This window comes from Canis lupus, chromosome 24 (genome assembly GCF_011100685.1).
Source record: "Canis lupus familiaris isolate Mischka breed German Shepherd chromosome 24, alternate assembly UU_Cfam_GSD_1.0, whole genome shotgun sequence".
Lineage (NCBI taxonomy): Eukaryota > Metazoa > Chordata > Mammalia > Carnivora > Canidae > Canis > Canis lupus.
In genome coordinates this window covers 31739376-31762639 of record NC_049245.1, presented here as the reverse complement: position 1 = coordinate 31762639, position 23264 = coordinate 31739376, and the positions used below count along the sequence as shown (strand labels likewise).

Genomic DNA, 23264 nt, shown 5'->3' with positions numbered 1-23264 from the left:
CTCCACGGGGGCAGGGGTTTTTGTTCTGCTTGTTCACTTCTGTGTCCCCAGCACCTGAACGGGGCCAGGTACGTAGTAGGTGTTCTAGCAATGGTTGGTGGCTGAATGAATGAATAGACTGGATTCTCTGGAAGGGCCTGGGCTGGGTCTGTCTTGTTCATCCCCGTTTCTCCAGCACCCAGAGCAGTGCCTGGCTTAGGGTGAACCCTGTGAATGTCGGAGGTGGGGGAGGTGGGGAGGTGAAGGGGGGACACCCAGGGGAGGACGTCAGGCACAGGTTGCCTCAGGTGGGGAGCCCTGGGAGCTCCCCGTTCCCTGGGGACACCCTCCTGCTAACGGACCCCACGTGGCACCGTCTGCCTAACTGTGATGAGCCCATCCAGGCGGCTTCTGGATTCGAGTCCAAGAGAGGAGGATGCTGGGTGGGACGCAGAGAGGGCACGGTTGAGATGGATGGTGAGGAGAGCCTAGGGGCAAAGCTGGAGCGGAGAGAAGCTGCCGAGGGAACAGTTCTGCAGGATTCCCTAGCTCCTGGCGTGAGGGCCCCGGAGGACTTAGTGGGGAGGCAGGGAACACTTACCAAAGCTCAACCCCAGCATGTAAGCTCACCAACAGGAGAGCCCTCGGCTTCCTGGGCTGCATTCCCCTTGTTCACCGAGGTCTGTGTTGCGTTGGGGTTCCCCTGAGGTCCCCAAACTGGGCTTTTCTCATGAGCTTGAAGATCATGTGTAGGTGACGCTTCCCCTTAAGAAAACAAGTTCCTGGGATCCCTGGGTGGCTCAGAGGTTTAGACTGCCTTCTGCCCAGGGCGTGATCCTGGAGACCCGGGGTCGAGTCCCACGTCGGGCTCCCTGCATGGAGCCTGCTTCTCCCTCTGACTGTGTCTCTGCCTCTCTCTCTTTGTGTCTCTCATGAATAAATAAATTTCTAAATAAATAACTAAATAAAAAAGAAAACAAGTTCCTTTGCCTCCAAGGCGTCCAGCTCTTCTAGATTCTGGAAAGCTGGAATGTATTGCAGAGTTTCTCCAGCAGGCAGACCCCATTATTTAGAGAACCCCCACCCCCAGGCCCCGGGGCCTCTCTTGGGGGGTTGGTCTTGCCAAAGGAATCCTTCCTCTGACTCGTCTCTGTGGGTTAGCTCCATGTGCACCTCGTCAGGCCACTGGCGTCTGGATCATGAAACAGTCACGTATGTTTTCCAGGGAGCGGAGGGGGACACATCCACAGGCACGGCTGGGGCCCCGGACTGGAGCTGGAGCTGAGAAGCAGCCTGGACCATAGTCCAGGGAGAGACCCGTGGATGTGGCTCCTGAAGCAGACTCCTTGGCTGCCACGGAACATCTGCCCACATTAGGGGCGTCTTCACCGCCTCTCTCTGCCCCAGCAACGCAGGTATCTCCGATTGAATTAGTGACTCCTGAAGCACGTGAGTAGGAGACCAGGGGAGGGACAGTGTGGAGGGGAAAACAGAAAGATGGGCTGCACCAAGACGTTCGTTGTGGTAACACGGACACGCGGTGGGATAACTCACTGGGATTGCTCTGGGCTTTGTTGATGCTGCCACAGTGGGGTCGGAATGTGCAATCTGCTTTGGCTTTCTGGGTTTTCTTCCTATCCACTCCCTTTCCCCAGAGGTGTCTTCTCGCCTCCAGTGGGGTGAACTGGACTGTATCTCAGGTAGGTCTGCTGGGAAGCTGCAAACGCCTCCCTCCCTCACCTGTGCTCCCAGGCTCCCTTAGCTCCTTGCTACAGGCTCACAGCCATCCCAACCTCTCTGTACTTTACTGTCTCCATCCGAAAAACAGGGACAATAGTACCTACTCTCATGGGGCTATTGTGAGGATTAAATGAACTAACGGGACAGCCCAGGTGGCTCAGCGGTTTAGCGCCGCCTTCGACCCAGGGCGTGATCCTGGAGACCCTGGGAGCAAGTCCCATGTCAGGCTCCCTGCATGGAGCCTGCTTCTCCCTCTGCCTGTGTCCCCACCCCTCTCTCTGTGTCTTTCATGATTAAATAAATAAAATCTTAAAAAATAAAAATAAAAAAATAAATGAACTAACAATCCATACATTCAGATACATATTTATATACCTAAATTTATTTCAAGGAATTGGCTCCTGTGATTTGGGGGCCTGGCACGTCTGACACTGGGGAGCAGGCCAGTAGGCTGGGGACTCAGGCAGGTGCTCATGCCATGGTCTTGAGGCAGAATGTCTCCCCCCGCCCCACCGAGAAACCTGTTTTGTTCTGAAGGCCTTTCAATTGATTAGATGAAACCCACTTACATCATGGAGGATAATCTCCTTTACCTAAAGCCACCTGGTTGTGGATGTTAACCACATCTACAAAACACCTCCACAGCAACATCTAGATCGTTGATTGCCTGAGTCAACTGGGTACTCCAGCCAAGCCAAGCTGACATACACAGCTGGCTGTTAGAGCATGATATCCTTAATCCAGCTAACCTGTCTCCATGCAACCAGGTCCACGGACTGGCTGGGTCTGACCTCTGGGGAAGCTTCCTGCTTACACTGCGATTCCTGAGCGCCTACATGGCTCTTCTCTTTCTTATTTCTCCCATGGGTAGGAGAATTTGGAGGGGGATGTCTTTGGGGTTCTGGAGGGGACAGAAGGGGAGAAGATGGAAGAAAGGGTCTGGTTGCATGATGGCAGCTTGCTTCTCCTTTCTTCCTGTGACCCTGGTTATTAGAGAGAGAAGTCGGGCATTGCCCACTGCCCTGGTGCGTCTTATGCCAGTATTCACATGACTTTCCAAAACTCATTAAGTGTCTGTCTCCTTTGCTGTCTTGAATTACATTAAGCAGCCCCTTTCCTTGCCCCTAGCTCTGTCCAATTTATTTCCCTTGATCACAATAGATGGCGGAAGGCAGGGCTGCCTTATCTTCATGGCTGGTGACTGTCACCCAGCCTGGAGTTTGGTTGGAAGATGGGGTAGTGACTTGCATTTCTCAATCAATTATAAAGTGTCTCCCACCTCCCTCCCCCACAGGCTTGTGGCAAACTCCTTATTATTTGCAGCTTGTCACAGTCTCCCTGGTTGTAAAATTTTATTTTAAAACAGTGTATGCTACATAATATTTACAGAGGAAATTATATACTGTTCGAGATTTGCTTCAAAATAATGCAGGAGGGGGAGGTGGGTGGGATACAATTGAAACCAGATCAGCCATAAATCGATAATTGTTGAAGCTGGGTGGTGGGCACGTGGGGGCTTATTATATTTTCTGTGTACTGTTGAATATGTTTACAATTTTCTGTAGTGAAAAAATTAAAAAGATTTTGAAAAGCCTACATTACTATATGAAATCCTTAAGTATGTTTTCAAATAGTGCTCCTCAAGAATATACTCAAGGTTCCACAGATGTTTGATTAAAATTTCATTTTCTAATATATTCTTAACTCTTTAATACTTGAAACAACAGGATGTAGAAATCTAGAGCTGGGGTTGACACACTCTGCAATGAATCATTTGGCTTTGTGGGCCGTATAGACTCCTGTTGGAGTGCAAAAGCAGTCATGGCATTATGCCAATAAATGTGCATGGATGTGTTCCAATAAAGCTTTATTTGTGAACACCAAAATTTGAATTTTATATGATTTTCACATGTCACTAAATTGTCTTCTTTTGACTTAAAAACATCATTAAAAAACATAAAAAGAGGTGCCTGGGTGGCTCAGTCGGTTGAGTGTCTGAGTTTTGATCTCAGCTCAGGCCTTGATCTCAGGGTCATGAGTTCAAGCCCTGTGCTGGACTCTACACTGGATGCAGAGCCTACTTATAAATAGACAGACTGCTAGATACATACATACATACATACATTCTAAGCTTGTGGGCTTAACAAAAACAAATGGTAGCCTGGATTTGGCTTGTGTGCCATAGTTTGCAGACCATGACATAGATGACAGTTTAACACACTGAAGGTGACCAACAGGTAATTGGCCTTCCAGGGTCAGTTTGTTTTCTTGAACAACCAGGAGAATAAAACTTCTCTCATCCCTGGGTATGATGAGAAAGCAAAATATCCAAGCCAACTACAGCATATATTATTTGAAATAATAAGCTTCTGGCCATGCATCCCTCTTAATAAATTAAGATGTGACAAAAGTATAAAAATAAAAGTCCTTTCCTTATTGCCCAGCCCTGGCGTACTGCCCAGAGGTAATATCTGGGGTTCTTATCCTTGGTGATCCCAAGACTCACCTTTCTATCCTCCTTCCTCCCCAGAAAGCCAGATATACATCAGTGCTGCTTTGGTGATCAAGCAAGAGACATAGATAAGCTGACCACTCCCCTAAACATAAAGAGTTACACACTTTACATTTTGAGGATCAGCCCACCCACTGGCAGATGAATTCTTGCCCTTAGCTGATAAACCAGGTAAGAAGGGGAAGGTTCTATGTCTGAACTGAACTGACAGGTGTCAGTGTTGTTTTAAACAATACGTGATTCATGACACCTGTGAGCAGGATCCCACTAGCGAACCTTGGGCAAACCTTTCTTCCTGCTTAAATTTCCTCACTCTGGCCCTGTTGGGATCCCCAGCTGTGGGGCACTAAGTTATCTGGTTGATCCATGTATCTGATGTCTCCTGTGTTTTGTTTTGTTTTGCTCCCTCTCTACTTTTCGTTTTGGTTTTCTGAGAGTGGACGCTAATTTGACTCTCAGCTTTCTATTTTTTCTTAGGGAATCAAACCAGGTTATTTTTGTTCATGAGATGGTGAAATACATTGAAAGTAGCGAAGGGAAAAAAGCGTGAGAGAGAGAACGCCTGCTGCTTCTGCTGGGATCCTCGCTCGCTGTTCCGGAGTGTTCCATGGAAAGCACTTAGATATTAAGAACAAAGGGTAAGTGGTGTGTGTGTGCTGCATTTTTTTTTTTTTTTTTTTTTAGAACCAGGAGGGAGGAACCTCGGGGAGTAGCTGGTCCAAACCCAAACCTTATAGGTGGGGGAGCCAAGATTCCAAAGGGTGGAAGGCAGAACATAGAGGAGTGTTGTGTGAATGGGGGAGAGATATAGTTTAGGGAGGATGAGCAGGTGAGGAGCTTGAGAAGGGCGGAGCAGGTGCTGCAGGGTGTGTGCTGGATGAGAGGTGAGGGTGACAGGGCCAAGCCAAGATGGTTCTTGAATGCCTAGCTTGAGACATAGCCTCCTCTTGGCGATTAAAAGCTACTGGAAAGTTTAGGTAGAGGGTGTTGGGTTCTATTATGCTTCAGAAAGACCTTTCTGTGGTAGAGGGATGCATGGCCAGAAGCTGGAGGCTGGGGGTCCTAGAGGAGGATGGGAAGGCTGGACAGCAGATTGTTGGTAGTAGAAGAAGGGATGAGAGGACATGGTGGCTTGGGGAAAGGCAGAGCCAGGGCAGGGGGCTTCTGTCCGGATGGGGAGATGAGCGCATCTGAAGGGTGGCATGAAGGAATCTGTGGAGGGGGAGAGACTGGAAGACAGAAGAGTGCTGCCCTGGCGGAGTGAGGCAGTGGGGGTGATGACCCAGGGGTAGGGGAGGAGAGGAGGATTGAGGTGGCAGGGGTTGTCCTTGACAGCTGGGGACCCGGCCTACAGAGGCTGATCTGTGACACCCCTGTTCATAGTTGAAGTTCTGGTGTCAGACGCCCCTGGCCATAGAGGCATTGACCATTGAGAGGATAAGCCAGGTGGAAGAGCTCTGGACCCCTGGGGTTTCTGACTCACCCTCCTTGCTCTTGGAAGGAGGTAGAATCAAGTGGTGCTGGTTACTGTTTAGTGATGGTTGATGTGAGAAAGTGGAAAACCTAATGACCAAAATGAAAAACCCTGCTCACTCGATGTCTGGAAGCATCCTCTCAGCATCCCTGCATTTAATCTGACGGTCCTTGGCCAGGTTCCCTACATGACATGAAATGCCGTATTTATTTCAGACCCTTTCCAATTTCTGACAATTAGTTTCTTGGCCATTAAGCTGGCCTGGAGCAGGAATTCTTTAATGTGCTTATTTATATCTCGTTGGTTACATAAGTTCCCTCGTAAGTAAGTTCTATGATCCCCAAAAGTGTCAGTGTGAAAGCTAAAATGGACTCATCAGTTTCTCAGCCTGTCTTCCTGGAAGGTCAGCCTTGAGGCAAATTGCAGCTTTGTCACCACTGATCTCACGGCCCTTCCACCACTTTTGCCCCATTTTTGAGCACGAGGACCTTAGAATCTTGGGTTATGATATTTGAATCAATTGGAGAGGGGATGTGGGGGCAGTGGAGGGCAGGCCTTCCTGGTGGAAAGGGAGCCCGGATGGACCCCTGGAGAGTCCCCAGAGCCTGGGCCTTCAGAGAGCTTCTGCTTGCAGTCGAGGGGCTGAGACATAGATGGGACAGGCTGAGGGTGGAGGAGTTCCAGTCACGGGAGGATTTTACCTAAGGAGAGGCATGGCCAGGCTTCTCCCAGGATAGAGCATTTCAGCTGCAAGCTGAGGGCGCAGGGAAGGAGGGGCGGCAGGGAGCAGTCCCATTGGAGCGCAGCCAGCTCTCATACCCCCATCAGAGCCAGCTAAGACCAGCTTGGTGATTTCTGAGCCCACTTCAAAGTGAAAAGGAGAAACTTATTCAAAATTTAAGCACAATGGAATATTACTCAGTCATATAAAGGAATGAAATGCTGATGTGTGCCCCAACATGGACAGACCTCATAAGCATTCTCCTAAGTAGAAAAAGCCACACACGAAAGGTCACACATTGTATGATTTCACTCCTGTGAAACATCCAGAACAGGTAAATCCATAGAGACAGGAAGTAGATGGGTGGTTTTTGGGGGCTGGGGGCTATGAGGAATGAGGAGTGACTTAGTGGAAGTGGGGTTTGCATTGGGATGACAAAATGGTTTTGGAGCTAGGTAGAGGTGGTGGGTATACAAGACCATGAATGCCCTAGGTGCCTATATATATATATATACACATACTGTAAAATGATTAATTTTATGTTCTGTGAATTTTACCTCAATAAAAATATATGTTAACATATATTAAAAATATATGTTAATATATTATTTTATAATAATAAAAATATATGTTAACTATTTTTCAAAATAAAAAATAGTGTTATTAATTCTGGTATCACCGAAGCACGAAAAAAAAGAAAAAAAAAAGAGAAAAAGAAACCACCCTTCCCACATTTCAGCCCCAGGTCCAGGGCAAGGGCTGCTGCCTCTGAAGGCAGAGCAGGCCCAGGGGCCAAGTCCAGTCAGTTTTGGCCACTGGCTCGAAGCAGGACCAGCCCATGGATTTGGCTTTTAGGGCCTGGCTGGGAGGCTGCTTGCCTCAGTTTTGGGAGCCCAGACCCTGAACTAAGGATGAGAGATCAGGGATCAAGGTCAGAGGTCTGGGCCACTTAGTTCTGATACTCTGGCTAAGGCAGCCAGAGGTCAGGGTTCAGATGTGGAAGCCAAAGCCACTCAGTTCTGTGATCCAGCAGAGAGGGCCAGGGGCCGGGGATCCAAGTTACTGAATCCTGGGGCTGGGATCCTGGGGATTAGGATGAAGACATCATGTAGGGGACAAGGAGGGGAGAGCATTATCTTGCCCACCCCACCCTCCTAGAGTGATGTTGCATTTCTGACCCAATAGACATAGAAGCAAATTCTTCCAAAAGGCTTAATTCCTTGATAGGGTTCAGATGTTCTTTTATACTTTTTAGATAAACTGTTCTGCTTGTGTGTGTGTGTGTGTGTGTGTGTGTGTGTATGTATGAAGATCTGTTGATTTACAGTAGTAGCTACTATGAATATATAGTAGGTAGCTTGGACATTTTGGATGGATGTCATGAATTACATGCCAGAATTATGTATCATTAACTACTCTGAATTCATGTAGTGTGGAAAGAGAGAGGCTGGTGTTATAGCAGCCTGAAGGATCACAAGGGCAGGCTACGAGCTAAATTATGTAGGCTAAGTCTCTTATTTGATACATTACAGGATTTGAGAGTTGCAGGAAAACATCTCTAACTGCCCTGATGATCTTCCAGCCCAGATGAGACACTTTGCATGAAGGGAGGTCGCTGCTGGTGGTAGTAGATTACTCCAAGGTTAAACACGTCAGTGCCTACAACATTTTTATTTTCTTGCACCTGAAAGATGCCTCTCTTTGGTTTATACCAGCAGGTCCAGTGTTTCCTCTGGGGCTCATTGGTTACCCTTCTGCAGGGAGGTGATGACAGAGATCCTGTCCCTTTTTTTTTTTTAAGAGACAAAGTGAATCTGATTTATTAATGCTCTGCTCATTTGAAAATTTTACAATTTTTAAATTACAAGCATGGATTTAAAAATGCCAGAAGTCATTAGAATTATTCTTTAAGGATTTTTAGGAAGTTGGAAGTATAGCTGTTTTAGGAGTCTTCCTTGTATATTGAGTTTTCTATCTGAATAATGCAGTTTTCTGAGCAAAGAATTCTTGGCCATTTCAAAAGGCCCACCTCCCGGGATACAGGACTATTGATATCAGAGATTTTGAAAACAATCATGGACATACTGAATATTTTGCAACTATTTGCAAATGGGTTTTGGTTTGCATACACTAATATTTTTTTCTTTTTTTATTGTGGTAATATATGCATTACATAAAATTTACCATCTTACCCATTTAAAGTGTACAGTCTAGTGGCATTTGTAATGTTGTACAGGCATCACCAACATCCATTTCCATAACTCTTCTCATCTTGTAAAACTGAAATTATGTCCCCATTAAACAATAACTCTAACCGCCCCTCCACCCCCGCCCTGGCTCTGGCAATCAGCATTTTACTTTCTGTCTCTAGGACTCTGATTACTCCAAGTACTTCATATGAGCAGAATCCTACTGTATTTATCTTTTTGTGACTGGCCTATTTCACTTAGCATAATGTCCTCAAGTTTTGTCCATGTTGTAGCCCATGTCAGAACTTCCTTCCCTTTTAGAGTGAATAATAATCCACTGTGTGCATGAAACCACAATTTGCTAATCCATCTGTCAGTACCTGTCCCTTTTTCTGAAAGCTAAATATCCCCCGTTATCTTGCAAGCTTCTTCATAGCCTGTCCCTCCCTCCTGGTCACACTTCCAAGGAAATTTATTCACATCCATGTTAAGACCTGGTGACCGGATCTCTTTCCCCCCATCCCAGTGCCCCCTGTTCTTCCCCTCTACCCAGGCTCCTTCTCGGGGTGTTGGTCCTCCTTCTTTAGGGCCATTTTGCACAGACTCCCTTCTTCTGATTCTTTAGTCCATGGTGGGGCTTGTTGGTCTCCTAGGAAAATAAAATCCTGCCCTGTATGAGGCATACTGACCTTGATGACTCTGAAAGGGAATAGGTCAGTTATTGGCTGAATTGTAACCCCTGTCCCCAGTTCATATGCTGAAGTTTTAACTCCCAGGACCTCAGAATATGGCTGTATTTGGAGATGGGGTCTTTAACATAATAATTAAGGTAAAATGAGGTCATATGGGTGGGCCTTGATACCCTAGGACTGGTCCTTAAGAGATTAAGACACAGGTATCCACACGCAAGGAGGAAAGTCCACGTGGAGACACAGGGAGAAAGAGTCCATCTGCAAGCAAAGGAGGGAGGCCTCCACAATAATCATCCCTGCTGACACCATGATCTTGGCCTCCTGGTCTCCAAAACTTGGAGGAAGTCACCTTCCGTGGTTTGGGCCACCCGGTCAGGTCAGTGGCAGCTGTAGCACGCTAATCATCAGAACCTCCCCAGCCGGGCTCTCCTCCTCCTCAGAGGGGTCACTCCCTGCACCGCTGCCACCTCCCACCTGCCCAGGAAAGAGAAGGTGACTTCTGACTGGACTGGGGCAGAAAAAAAAACCCCAAACCCCAGAAATCACAGCATGGTGTAAGTTCCCAGCAGGCTACCTGCCCACTGGATAAGTCATGGCAACGGTTTGGCAGTACCCTTTGCTTTTCCAGGAACCTGAATTCTACTTTTAGTGTCTTGTTCATAGATTCTCTCAACCCCCCCTGGACTGTGGGGTTATTGTTCCCAGGTGCCCACAGTGGCAGCTCTGACTTAACTGCTAATTTCTGATGGAAATTGGATTTAATAAAGCTACCAGCAGGGGCATGCTGGTAAATAACATGGATTTGGCCACACTCTAGGAATGCTTCCAGATGCTTGGTGTCCAGGGGTGAGATGATAGCTACCAGACATCACCCCCACGTCAGCACTGGACAGCAGCCCAAGGGGCTGGGTAGGGCCTGACCTCCAGAATGCAGCTAGAAGGAGATAGCTGGGGTGGGTTTCAAGCACCGGCGGCTTGGCATTCCCACCCAGGCAGAGTAGTAGCCACATGGGGTCTTGCATGTGCCCTCATGGGGATCATCTCTCTCCGGTGCCGTACTCTGAAGCTTATTATTCGCTGGATGCCTGCGCTACATTAAGAGCAGAACAAAGTTCATCTTTCTGTGGCTTCATTCTAGATGGTGTCTCGAGACAGGCATTGATTAGAAATTGAGAGAGGCCAGTGCAGAAAGCAAACATGGCCCTCTGATTGGCTGAGTGAGGTCACTGGGAGCAAACAAGGCGGAAGGATGGGTGGTGAGGGGTCTGGAAGCAAGGGTCCCAAGTTGGACCCTTATTACTGATAGCCAGCTTCTTTCCATGCTCACCGCTGTAGGGCAAAACTAATTGTCTTGGTTACAGAGCCTGTTTTCTTACAGGAGCAAAGGGCAGATGTATTAATGTCTGTTTGTGTCAAATTCAGGAGATGGGCAGGAAAGTGAGGGATTCAGATAGCTGGAGGTGGGGATGTTTGACCTGGCTGGGGCTGGTGGATTTCGGGGGTGGCAGGAGGGTCAGCAGTGTGCATATAACTGGGGGTCTCCATCACTCACTCCTCAGGCTGAATGGAGAACAGCTCTTAGCCCACTTTGGGCAGCACAATGAGCACATTGTGCATATTAATGAACACATTCTGAGATTTTGTGCATGTTGAAACCACCTGAGCCAATGCTGCTAACCAGATGAGGGTTGCGGCTGCTGCTGTCATCCCTGGGGCACATTCTGTGGTCTAAGGTCTAAAATTAAGGCACAGTGTGGTGCGCTGTCTTTATATCTGGTAAAACTGGGTGTCTTTGCCTGTCTTGACTGCAAATTCCCCTTTCTACTCTGCTTCCACAGGTAAGGTCCCCTTGCTGAACAACCTTCCTTATCAAGGGGACCGGGTACAGTCCCTGCTTATTCTGGAGTAGCAGATGTCCTTGCCAGATTGTGGAATCATTCAAAGAAGCAAATCACATCTTCATTCTCTTGATAATACAGGCCTGCCTCCTACAGGCCTTGGTGGTTCACTCTGTTCCAGAGTACAATGCCCATGTGGCTTCCCACCTGGGCTGTGAGTATACGTGGTCAACAACTGCTGTCCATCCTGTCTGTCCAGTGTCAAGTGTTGTGTGTTTGGCCATCCATCCCCATCATCCCAGGGTAGGAATATCTCCCCTATAAACAGGGGTGGTTAGAGCATACCCTCTCCCTAGCCATGCCCGACAGCTGTCATGTTAGGCTCTCTGGAGAATGGAACTTGGTTTAATTCACTCAAACTTTTGAGTTGCTCAGACCAGGTGCCAGAGGGCACCGTCCAGTGACAAGCCTTCATGCGCTCACCTCTGAGGTCATTTTCTGACGCTTCTCTGATCCAGGGCACAAGGTCCAGCACCTCAGGAGCTCTGCTAGCAATCCCTAGACCCTCCTCCTCTTTTCTCCTCAGAGGCTCTGATAAAATAAAAGCCCTGGTGGCTGTCTTGGTGGGCCAGCATTCCCATAGTTCAGATGCTTCTTTCCTAGATGAATGAATGAGCAAGAGGGAGTAATAACTGTGTAATAGGGAGTTTGGCTTGTTGCTCCCTAGGGGTGTATATTAGTTATGATGAAAGGCACAGCACAGCAAGCGCTGATGATGCTTTGCCCACATCCCCTACACTCGAGACTCTTGAGCATGCTGATGGCTTCCTATGGCAATTTCCTGCAACTCTGCCTGATGGTTTTTGCTGGCTGTGGAAGCTTCTTTGTACGTGGGACAGGTTGTAATGCTGGGGAAATTACACCCCTGGGAGCAGCACTCAACCAATGATGCATGGAAATTGGTGGGTAGAACTTCAGCATCCTCACCCTTTGGGTGGAATAACTCTAAGGTATGCTCTACATCAGAAATGAACAATAGAGGGCAGCCCGGGTGGCTCAGCGGTTTAGTGCCGCCTTCAGCCCAGGGCGTGGTCCTGGAGATCCAGGATCAAGTCCCACGTCGAGCTCCCTGTATGAGAGTCCCTCTGCCTGTGTCTCTGCCCATTTCTCTCTCTCTCTCTCTCTCTCTCTCTGTCTCTCATGAATAAATAAATGAAATCTTAAAAAAAAAACAACAAAAAAAAGAAATAAGCAATAGAAATATAATATGAGCCATGAATGTGAGCCAAATATGTTTTTTAAGGCAAACAGAAACAGGAAAGATTAATTTTAATATATTTTAACCCAATATATCCAAAATATTGCCATCTCAATACGTAAGTGATATAAAAATCATTAATGAGATATTTTACCACTTTTAATACTAGGTCTTCAATATCCAGTGTGTGTTTTACATCTACTCTACATCTCAGTTTGGACTGGCCACATTTTAAGTCCTCAGTAGCTCCACGTAGTAGAACTGTTGCTCGTGTATTGGCCAGCACAGTTCCCTATCATCTTCTAGGGATTCCCTGGTGGGATTAAGCAAAAATTCCCCACAATGGTAACCTGTTCATTAATGTCACCATGTTCGCTTCCTTCCTTTCCCTATCAATTCCCCAGTCTCCAACTATGAGGTTCCTAAAAGCACCTTCAGAATCAGAATCAGGATCTGCTTTTGTTGATTCCTTCCTAAGATAGGCAGTCATGAGACCAAGGACGCTCCATAGAGTAGCACCAGGACTCCTGGGTGAAAGTACCAGAAGAGTTATTAGAGCAGGGCCAGAGATATTCATTCATTCATTCACTCATTCAGAATTATGTATTGAGTTTTTGTTATTGTGTGTTGTGCTATGCTGGCTACTGTCCAAAAGGGGAGTGGGTATGAAGCTCCTTATTACAAGGGGTGGTCCAGGAAGATTCAGACTGGCTTCTTGGTGGAGCAGTTCCACAGGGACTTTATGAATCAGACTAGGAGTTTGATCACATGCTGTCTGGCATCCTTTCCAGCCTATAGACACTGCCTTCCATGATTCATCTATGCCTCTGAGAAGCTTCGCACGTTGTTAATTGCCCGTCTCCCATGGCACGCTGCTCCCTAAAGCTGCAAATCAAGGTTTTTGTGACATTTATTCTCTAGCAGTGGCTTGTGATTAGGTTGTTGTTCCTAAAAAAGGTTCATCCCTCATCATCTTTGCAATTTCCCTTTGATTTTCTTGTTTGGCAAATTGCGGTTCTCCAGATAAAGACTGGTTTGGAGCCTATTCACTTTCCCCCTTCATTACTTAGCCTGAAAACACACCTAAGCCTCCTGCTGCTGGAAGGGACCTCAGAGACCATCTGGTTCAATATTTTCATTTCAGAGATTGGGGGACTGAGGGCTGGAAAGGGAGAATTGTTTACCCAAAGCCCCATGCTAGAGCAATAGTACAGCTGAGATGGAAGGGAAGTGCCTGAGGTCTCTGTGGTCAATTCCTTTACTCTTGGCCTCAGCCATGCTAGCTGCCATCTATGGGACTGGCCAGGCCCTGGCTAATGTTGCACATTGGGAGGAGGGAACTGGTGTTGTTCATGATGGGAGAGAAGGATTTTAGTCCTGAATCACCCTGAGGCCTCTGGGGGAGGCCACACTGTAGCTAGGACTTGAATCAAAATTCTAGCTCCTCCTCTGGTGGCTGTGGGACTCTAACTGGCTGGATCTCCTGGCCTCTCTGGGCATCAGTTTCTACTTCTGCAAAGTAGCAATGATGACCATAATAACTGTTACCACACTTCGATCTGTTGATAGAGGAGAAATAAATCCCTGTCTCAGTTTGCAGGGTCTGGGCTCTGCTGAAATCAGTGATTTCCTCTCATGCTAACCTGTCCTTTGGTCTCAGGACTCAAGCCTCTTGGACTTTTTCTCAGTCTTTGAAGCATGCTAGAGTTTTTCTGCTCCTGAAGTCTTTGTTTATACTGTTTCTTCTTCTAACAATGCCATTCGAACCACCTTCTCTTTAACTGCTCTATGTTATGGCTTCTCATCCTTTAGATCTTAATTCAAGAATGACCTTAGAGAACACTTCCTGGGCCCCCAGATGATCCCAGGCTCCTTGTTACATCACCATGCCTCTCTCTCTCCCAGTGCATCTGCTTCAGTGCTTCACTGTACTCTTGGTACTCTTGGCATAATTATCTGATTTTTGTCTGCCTCATGTATTAGATTATAAGCTCTGTGAGGGTATACTTAGCATCAGGCTTAGCAGACAGAAGCTGCACAATACATATTTTACTGAAGCTTAAATGTTAAAAGTCCTTTTGAAATATAATTGTTCATCTAATCCTATGAGTTACCTTGTGAGGGAGGGATTCTTATTGTACCTTGTGGCAGAGACAGTGTTGCTTACCAAAGATTCCATTTGTTTTCTTGTATTTCTTGGCTCTTTTGGAGTTAGGCAGAGTCAGGTGACAGTTCTGGCTAGTAAAACATGAGTGGGAGTCACGCATGTCACTTCTGAGGTAGTTAAAAGCCTGCGTTAATTTAGTTCTTCCTTTGCCATATGAATACAGATGCCCATGTTCCAGATGGTTCAGCCACAAGACGGTAGAGACTCAGAACTCCTCACAGGCTTACCTTGGATATTATGAACAAGAAACAAATTTTTGTGGTGTAAAGCCATTAACTTTTGAGCTTTGTTATGCAGCAAAGTTTAGCGGATCTTGACTAATATATTCCTATTTTTTTTCAGGCAAGAAAACTGAGCCTCAGAGAGGGGCGGTGACATGCTCAAAGTCACTGGAACTATGGTCAGAGCTGAGATTTCATCCCTGGTGGTCTTATGGGGCCATGTGGACAAAGGTAAAAATCCATTGAAAACTGTAAACTACTGTGTAAGAAGAGATTTCTAAGATGTTTTTCCAAAGGTCAGGTCTAGGGTTTCCATGCCCCACATTGCGAGGTGGAAGTAAAGATAGATGTCACTGTGGACCTGCTGGTCTGAAGAATTTTGTGCTACTTTCCAAATTTGAGGTTCTTGCTTCATGGAGACTAGTGAGTAGCAGTTGATAGCTATGAACACTTAGGGTGAACACTGGCCTACTTTTCAGCCCTCCCTCCTGTCCCCACCATGGGGCTCTTTTGTCCTAAATTCCGTAAGACCCAAGTTTTTTGGATTAGTTAGTCCAGCTCTTTACTAGCCATTGTGTCCCCTGGACCAGATGCTCAACCAGCAGTCACTCAATCTACATGGTAGCACATTCTGCCTTTCCAAAGCAGACTGGAGGTGAGTCAGACTTTTCTAGCTCTCCATTCTTTTTTCTCCATCCCTGCCTCACTCCTGCCTCTCACAACACAGATGCTAGTCCATCCAAACGCCTCTCAAAAGAAGTGAAGTGCATTCTAGGAAGAGGAAACAGCTTGAGCAAAGGCAGAGAGAGATCAGAGAACTTGGTGCAGCAGAGACAGCAGTTATGAATGAATATTTTTAACTTACCCTGATTCTACAGGGAAGAATTCTGGTCTGCTTGGTCAGTTCCTGAACTTACCTTTGTTTTTAGAATCCAGGGAAAGTTGGAAATGGACAGAAGGCACCAAAGCTGTGAGAGGGTTAAGGTGGTCCACTCAGTGAAGAGTTCATGTGGGAACATACGGAGAGGGTGAGAAATAGAAAAGCCTCATGGTCTGGAGGTTGAGAATGAGTGAAGGAGAGAGAGAGAGAGTTTTGGGGAGATGCTATGTGAAAGATAACGCAGCAGTAAAGAGGAGGTTCTAAAGATGTTTGTAATGTACTAAGAATGCATGTCTCCCTTTGAAATTCTTGGAGAGGCTGAGTAAATGTTTGAAGTACTTTACATTGCTTTTTGGTTGCTGGACTGTTTCTTTCAATAGAACAGTGTGTTGAGACTGGACCAGATGGTTCACATCCATACTCGGGTTACATGACGTTTGGGATTGGACTTGTGAGCAGCCAGTATCAGGATCATGGTTGGGAGTGGTATTCAGGGCAGAGAATATCACTATGTGAAGCTGTAGGGGATGATAAGAGTTTTCAGAGCAGTGCTGAATTTTTTTGTATTCCCGAGGGCATCTAGGTCACCCGAGTCCTGCATGCTACTGTCTTCTTCACCTAGTGATGGTATGTGGAAGTAACAGTAATAATATTTTCTCACATTTACCATGAACTTACCACATACCTGAAAGATTTCTAGGAAGTTTACCTATATTTTCTCTGTAATCCTTACAACTACCCAATGAAGCATGTATTATTATCATCTGCATTTTATAAATGAAGGAATTGTGGCATGGAGAGGGTAAGTGATTTACCCAAGGTTATACCACTTGGAATTGGTGGAGTCTGTATTTGAGCCCAGGTAGTTCAACTCTTAATAACTATGATAAGGTTCAAAGCAATTGTTTTTAAAGGGAGGGAGGCTTTGGAAATCTCTGCAACATTTTTTCCTATTTTTTATTCTCTTTCTTCCTTTCCCCTCCCCTCTCTCTTTTGTAAAGGCCTTACCATAGCATTATGTGAATTTATTGGATTTATAATATGGTTTACAGAGGCAACAGTTTTAGTTAAAGAAAATTGGCTTCCTTTTCAAAATGTCATGTTTCTCATTTTCTCTCAGCATCTTGGGCTTTTTTCAAGCTCCCCTCAGCTTCTAAGTCATTCAGAAGCATGCTTCACAATTAGAATGCTAGAAACCCTCAACCGGCCAATTTAGGTTTTGTGATTTGTTCAATAGGGCACTTAAAATAAACCCAGGAGTTGATTGTGAAGGAGAAGAATGAGTGGGAGCCAGAGTGAAGAGGAAAAGAAGCAAGTGTGAGGTAGTTAGGTGTCCATGGGGAGGAGGGGCTCCATTCTCCATCCATAAATGATTCAACCATCTGTTTACATACCCTTCCAAAGGTACAGATATCCTCATTTCTCTCTACCTATCATCCATCCCTTCATCCATCCATCCACCCAGTTATCCAAACAAATCCCTATATATACTTCATCCATCCATCTTAGCTTTTGGCTTATTCTCAAGTGGAGTGATGCTTATACTAGTTCTCAGGAATCCATCTGGAATGGCTGATCCCTTATGATTTGTTGAATATCCTTTGCATGCCAAGATTGTCCTAGAGAGTTTATTAGCATGAAGTATGTTTGTGCTCTCAACATTCCCAAAAACCCTACAGAAGTGAAGCTCAGAGAGTTAAATATTTTTCCCAAGGTCACACAGCGAATGAGAATCAAAACAGAAACAGGGAAGGTGGCAGGGGGAGGGCTGGGACCTGGCCCAAGTTTTGCTTCTGACATGGACTAGGTTTTGGGGAACTGATTTAGAGAAGATAGGGACATGGGAAGTTCAGTTAAGTGGGATATGCACTAATATCCAGAGGTGTATCAGTCAGCTATTGCTATATAACAAATTCTCACTCCTATCTCCCAGGAGATTTTAAGGACTTAGAGGTTACTTTCTAGGAGTCCAGAAAAAAGGCCAGAATCTCTCCTTGGGCAAAGCTAAATTCTTTACTATATGAGATTAAAGTTTGAGAAGTGTTGTTTAGGAAGTGGGGTAGAAGAGAGGTGGACTCATGTTGCTTTTATCCTTGGGTGTCTTTTCCTTTGGGTAAGCTCAGGAAAAGATGGCATATTAATAGGTTCTTCATCCACGGTTGTTAAATTTCCCCCCTCCTGCTCCTTATTCTCCCCTTCCAAAGCAGAGCCCCTAAACTTATTCTTCTCTATGGACCTCTTCCCACCAACAGTCAGGTGAAACCTATGGACCTCTGTTCAGTAAAAAAAAGGGTTTTAAATGCATAACAAATACACAGGATTCCAAAGGAAATCAATGATATTGAAAGATAGTTATCTAGAGGCCCCTGGGTGGCTCAGACAGTTCAGTGTCTGACTCTTGATCTCAGCTCAGATCTTGATCTCAAGATTGTGAATTGAAGCCCTGCACTGGGCTCCATGCTGGGTGTGGAGCCTACTTAAAAAAGAAAAAAGAAAGTTATCTACATATTAAGAAAACAATTTTATGATAAGTGTTCCTCCTTATTAACACTTTATCAAACCAGTGAAGGGTTTAAAGTAGTGTCAAATGTAAATATATCAAAATATCTGAGATATATAGCAATTTAGGTCATATGAAAAAAATCCATGGGGTTTAATTGGTGAAAGCCCAGGTCCTTCTAATAGTACTGTGGTTTGTTGCCTATATTCATTTTTAAAAAAAGATTTTATTTATTTATTTGAGATAGAATGAGAGAGAGAGAGAGAGAGAGAGCATGAGCATGGGGCAGAGGGAGAGGGAAAAGCAGACTCCCTGCTGATCAGGGAGCCCAACGTGGGGCTCAATCCGAGGACTCTGGGATCATGAACTGAGCAGAAGGCAGATGCTTAACTGACTGAGCCACCCAGGCACCCCTGTTGCCTATATTCATACTAGAAGAAAAGATTAAACTTTAGTCATAGGTTGGTGGGAAAAAAGTAATTTTTTTCCTGCCTAAGTTCACATATCACTGAATTCTATCCATAGACCTGTAGAACCCAGGCAAAGAATCCCTACTTCAAAGTCTTGTATGATATGAACTTATTTTTAGTTGGATGCTGAATGAAAATTCAATTCGTTTTGAGAAACTTTTGAGAAGTTTGCAAGAGTCATCGAGATAATTAGACGTACCCTGGAGTTGCACACAACTTGAACTGAGACTTGGTACACTGGGGACTGGTGGGTTTATGGATAAGTGGGAGGGGGCCTGTTGATGGCCTATAATCTCCTCTTCTGGAAAGTTATATTCTGTGGCATGGCTCAAGGTGGGCATGATTTTCCTATTATCAGTAATGACATTTAAATTTATTCAACCCAAAAGCACTGGCCCATTGCCAGTGTTAGGATGGAAGAAAAATAAATGAAAATTAAGAAAAGCTGAAAGAAAACCAACTGTGCACAGCCTTTGGGAAATCCATTTGTAGCCACCTAGAGTCAGTGAGTCCATCTGGACAAAGCCAAAATTTCCACACTTTTCAAGACAGAAAAAGAATGGACGAGACCCAAGAGCAAAACTAATGTTTTAAGAAAAGGCATTTCCAGCATGACCCACAAAGATTTTGATTATGTTAATCTTTTTTTTTTTTTTTTGCATAATTTTCACTGGCACTGTCAAACCTTCCACTCACAGAAGGGTTTTCCTCTATGTTCCTTTTTAAGGGATATGAAGGCAGACGTTGACTGTCGGATGCGTGCCAGTGCTGTCAGAGCAGAGCATTTCCTCAGGAACTCAGGGGCCAGGAACCCTTTCAATATTTTTTATGTAATTAGCACCAGCCCCTGTCCCGCAGGTGATAGACAGGCTCTAGGGATGGATCCCCTTAGGGATACAGTCAGGATAGAAGCCTAGTGGTGAGGTTGGGGAACATTCTTAGCCAGGCCACTTGAATTGTCAGAAGTTTGACAATACAAAGGTGAGAGAGAGAGAGAGACCTTCCTCTCTGTGCTTAGGCCAACTTGCTGCTTCAAAGCCCACCTGACAGCCTGCAAACTAACATTTGAGTTACTGGAGGCTTCCTGAGAACCCAGGGAATGCAAGAAGCAGGGAGCCCTCTGGGGGATCAAGTCCATGTACACTGCCCTGGTGTAGGGCTGAGTCCAGCATACAGAGCCCCAGGAAGAAATAGAATCAGCATCAGAGGAGAACTGAAAGTGCACATTATTCTTTGAAGGTTGGGTTGTTCTTTAAATGCATTGTGTCCAAGATGGAGCTCAACTCCATAAATATTCTGTCAATGCATCCTACCATCCTACCAATTTCAACTCCTAATTATCTTTGAAATCTATCCACTGCTGGGGCAGCCCGGGTGGCTCAGCGGTTTAGTGCCACCTTCAGCCCAGGGCCTGATCCTGGAGACTGGGGATCGGGTCCCACGTCGGGCTCTCTGCATGGAGTCTGCTTCTCTCTCTGGCTCTCTCTCTCTGTCTCTCTCATGAATAAATAAATTTTTTTTTTTTTTTTTTTTTTAGAAAGTAATCTATCCACTACTCTCCATGTCCTCTAACCACTCCCTAGTTCCAGCCACCACCGTCCTTCTCCAGGAGTGTTGTATCTAAGTAACTGATCTCAGTCTCACTCTGCCCATTGCATTGATTTTCTTGTGAACCTTTATAAGCAAAGGAGAGAAAATGTGTCATTGAGTAGCCACTATAGTTAACTGTAGCGTTAATCAATTCATTTAATATTTGATGAGTACCTTTGATGTCCTACAAGCTCATTTTGGGGGCCTGCCAACCTGGGAGGTGGGGTCACCCTACCTCTGGTGGCATGAAGTTTTAACCTGCAACCATCGCAAAGTTAAGTGTCTCTGTTCTTAGTAAAGGATGATTATCAAAGCTTAATCGTTTTACTTTCTTAGTGTAGTGATGAAATATTTAAAACAAAATGAGGAGTTTGGAAAGTAAGAAAACCAAGAAACTCCCACTGCAAATCAACACACATGAACATGTAATCATATTTGCTTTAAATAATAATGATAATAATAATAATAATAATTTTGAGAGAGAGAGAGAGAGAGAGCGTGTACCTGCATGCGAGTGGGGGTGGGCAGAGGGAAAGGGAAAGAGAATCCCAAGCAGGCTCCTTGCCCAGTGCAGAGCCCAATGCAGGGCTTGATCTCATGACCCTGAGATCACGACCTGACCTGAAATCAAGAGTTGGATGCTTAACTTGCTGAGCCACCCAGGTGCCCCCTGCTCTGAATATTTCTTAAAAAGATCAGTAAAATGCTGTGCTCAGTGCTGCAAGTGCCTCTTTGCCCCTTCTCAATCCTACTCTCCTGTCCTCCAGGTAGCTCCTGTGCTCAGCTGACAGTCTTCCTGTTCATGTTTTAATATCTCTCTTTGCCTTTGTGAATTTAAAAAATTAACATGAGCGATACCATGCTGTAAATATTTGTAGCTTGATTTTTTTATGATTTATTTTTTATTGGTGTTCAATTTGCCTACATACAGAATAACACCTAGTGCTCATCCCATCAAGTGCCCCCCTCAGTGCCCGTCACCCACTCACCCCCACCCCTGCCCTCCTCCCCTTCCACCACCCCTAGTTCGTTTCCCAGAGTTAGGAGTCTTTATGTTCTGTCTCCCTTTCTGATATTTCCCACACATTTCTTCTCCCTTCCCTTATATTCCCTTTCACTATTATTTATATTCCCCAAATGAATGAGAACATATAATGTTTGTCCTTCTCCGATTGACTTACTTCACTCAGCATAATACCCTCCAGTTCCATCCACGTCGAAGCAAATGCTTGATTTAAAAATTTGAACATTAGGGGCACCTGGGTGGCTCAGTCAGTTAAGCATCTGCCTTTGGCTCAAGGTCCTAGGATCTAGCCACCCCCTCTCACCTTGGGCTCCCAGGCTCCCTGTCAGGGAGCCTGCTTCTCCCTCCCTTTGCCCCTCCCCCCACTCATGCTCATTTTCCTTCTCTCAAATGAAAAAATAAAATATTTTTTTAAAGGCCTTATGTATTTATTCATGGGAGAGAGAGAGAGAGAGAGAGGCAGAGACACAGGTAGAGGGAGAGGCAGGCCCCCCACAGAGAGCCGGCTGTGGGACTCAATTCCAGAACTCAAGGATCACGCCCTGAGCAGAAGGCAGATGCTCAACCACTGAGCCATTCAGGTGTCCCTGAGCAAATAAATTCTTAAAAAAATTTTCAGGGCGCCTGGGTAGCTTAGTTAAGCATCTGCCTTTGGCTCAGGTCAGGATCCCAGGGATCCTGGGATTGAGCCCTACCTCAGGCTCCCTGCTCAGCGAGGCGCCTGCTTCTCCCTGTCTCCCTGCTCCTCTCTCTCTCTCAAATGAATAAATAAAACCTTAAAAAAATTCAAATACTGAGCTTTAGAAATTCATCCATGCTGATGACATAGATCAGGTACATACATTTTAACTGCTGTGTAATATTCCAACCTATGAATCAGTCACAGTTTGTCTCCATGTTTCCCTACTGAGGGATATTTAGGTTGTATTATCCATACTTCTGTTTCTGATGACAATGCTGCAGTAAACATCTTTATATCTCTCTCCTTGAGCACAGACACAGAATATTTGTCTTCAGTCTTTACCAGATACTGACAAAGGGCTTTCTAAAGAGGCTATCTTGTTATGTGGCAGAGAAGATCTAGGATTGGGAACCAGGGGACCTCATTCTTTTTTTTTTTTTCAGGGGATCTCATTCTAGTCTAATTCTGGCATCAACTCCCAATTTGATCTCCAGCTTCCCTTTGTTTGGCTTCAGTTTCCCCATTGTTAAGGTCAAGGTCTGGACTAGCAGCTTTCCACAGTTCCTTCCTTCTGAATGGATTAAAAAAAGATTTTTTAAAAGATTTTATTTATTTATTCATGAGAGACAGAGAGAGAGAGGCAGAGACACAGGCAGAGGGAGAAGCAGGCTCCATGTAGGGAGCCCAACGTGGGACTCGATCCCGGGTCTCCAGGATCAGGCCCTGGACTGAAGGTGGCACTAAACCATTGAGCCACCCGGGCTGCCCCCAAGAAAGATGTTTTGTGGAAATATCTGTTCTCATAGAAACAAGAAATGTCCCAGAGGTGGGTTTGCTGTGAGCTCCAGAGAGGGGTTTATCATGGAAGACAGTTGACACTTTGAGCTCCTACCAAGTCGGGCACTTTAGTTTTTCGTTTACTTGACTCAGGAGATTAAATGGCTTGTTCAAGACCACGGGGCTAGGAATGATCAGACTTCACCCAGGAGAGGAGGATTCCAGAGCCTGAGTTCTGTCCATCACACAGGCTGCTTTGGCTTTGCCATAGGACAAGTTCTTCCCCAACACCCATGTCTGGGTTGTGGAAATGGTGCTCTTCTTGGGAGTCAAGGGGCAGGCCTTTGATGCCAAGGGGCCCCTTCCCTGAACCCTGTCCCAGGAAGGGAGAGCTGAGCCTTGCATACATGAGGAGGGTGTAAGAAAGAGTCTTGCTTACCTGTATCCCAATGTTTATAGCAGCAATGTCCACAGCAGCCAAACTGTGGAAGGAGCCTTGGTGTCCATCGAAAGATGAATCGATAAAGATGTGGTCTATGCAGACAATGGA

The 23264-nt window shown here is 45.6% G+C and overlaps 1 long non-coding RNA gene across 3 annotated transcripts; it reads left to right on the top strand.

Annotated features, from left to right (window-relative positions):
* Positions 1 to 1209: 1209 nt before the first annotated feature.
* Positions 1210 to 23210, top strand: LOC111092257. Of its 3 annotated transcripts, none has more exons than XR_005377390.1 (6): positions 1210 to 1394; positions 4250 to 4402; positions 4709 to 4869; positions 11146 to 11359; positions 14913 to 15022; positions 23177 to 23210. It is a non-coding gene; the product is annotated as an uncharacterized LOC111092257 (long non-coding RNA). The 3 variants fall into 3 exon arrangements; XR_005377389.1 differs by having other exon boundaries at positions 1210 to 1428; XR_005377391.1 differs by lacking the exon at positions 11146 to 11359 and having other exon boundaries at positions 1210 to 1428.
* Positions 23211 to 23264: the final 54 nt, after the last annotated feature.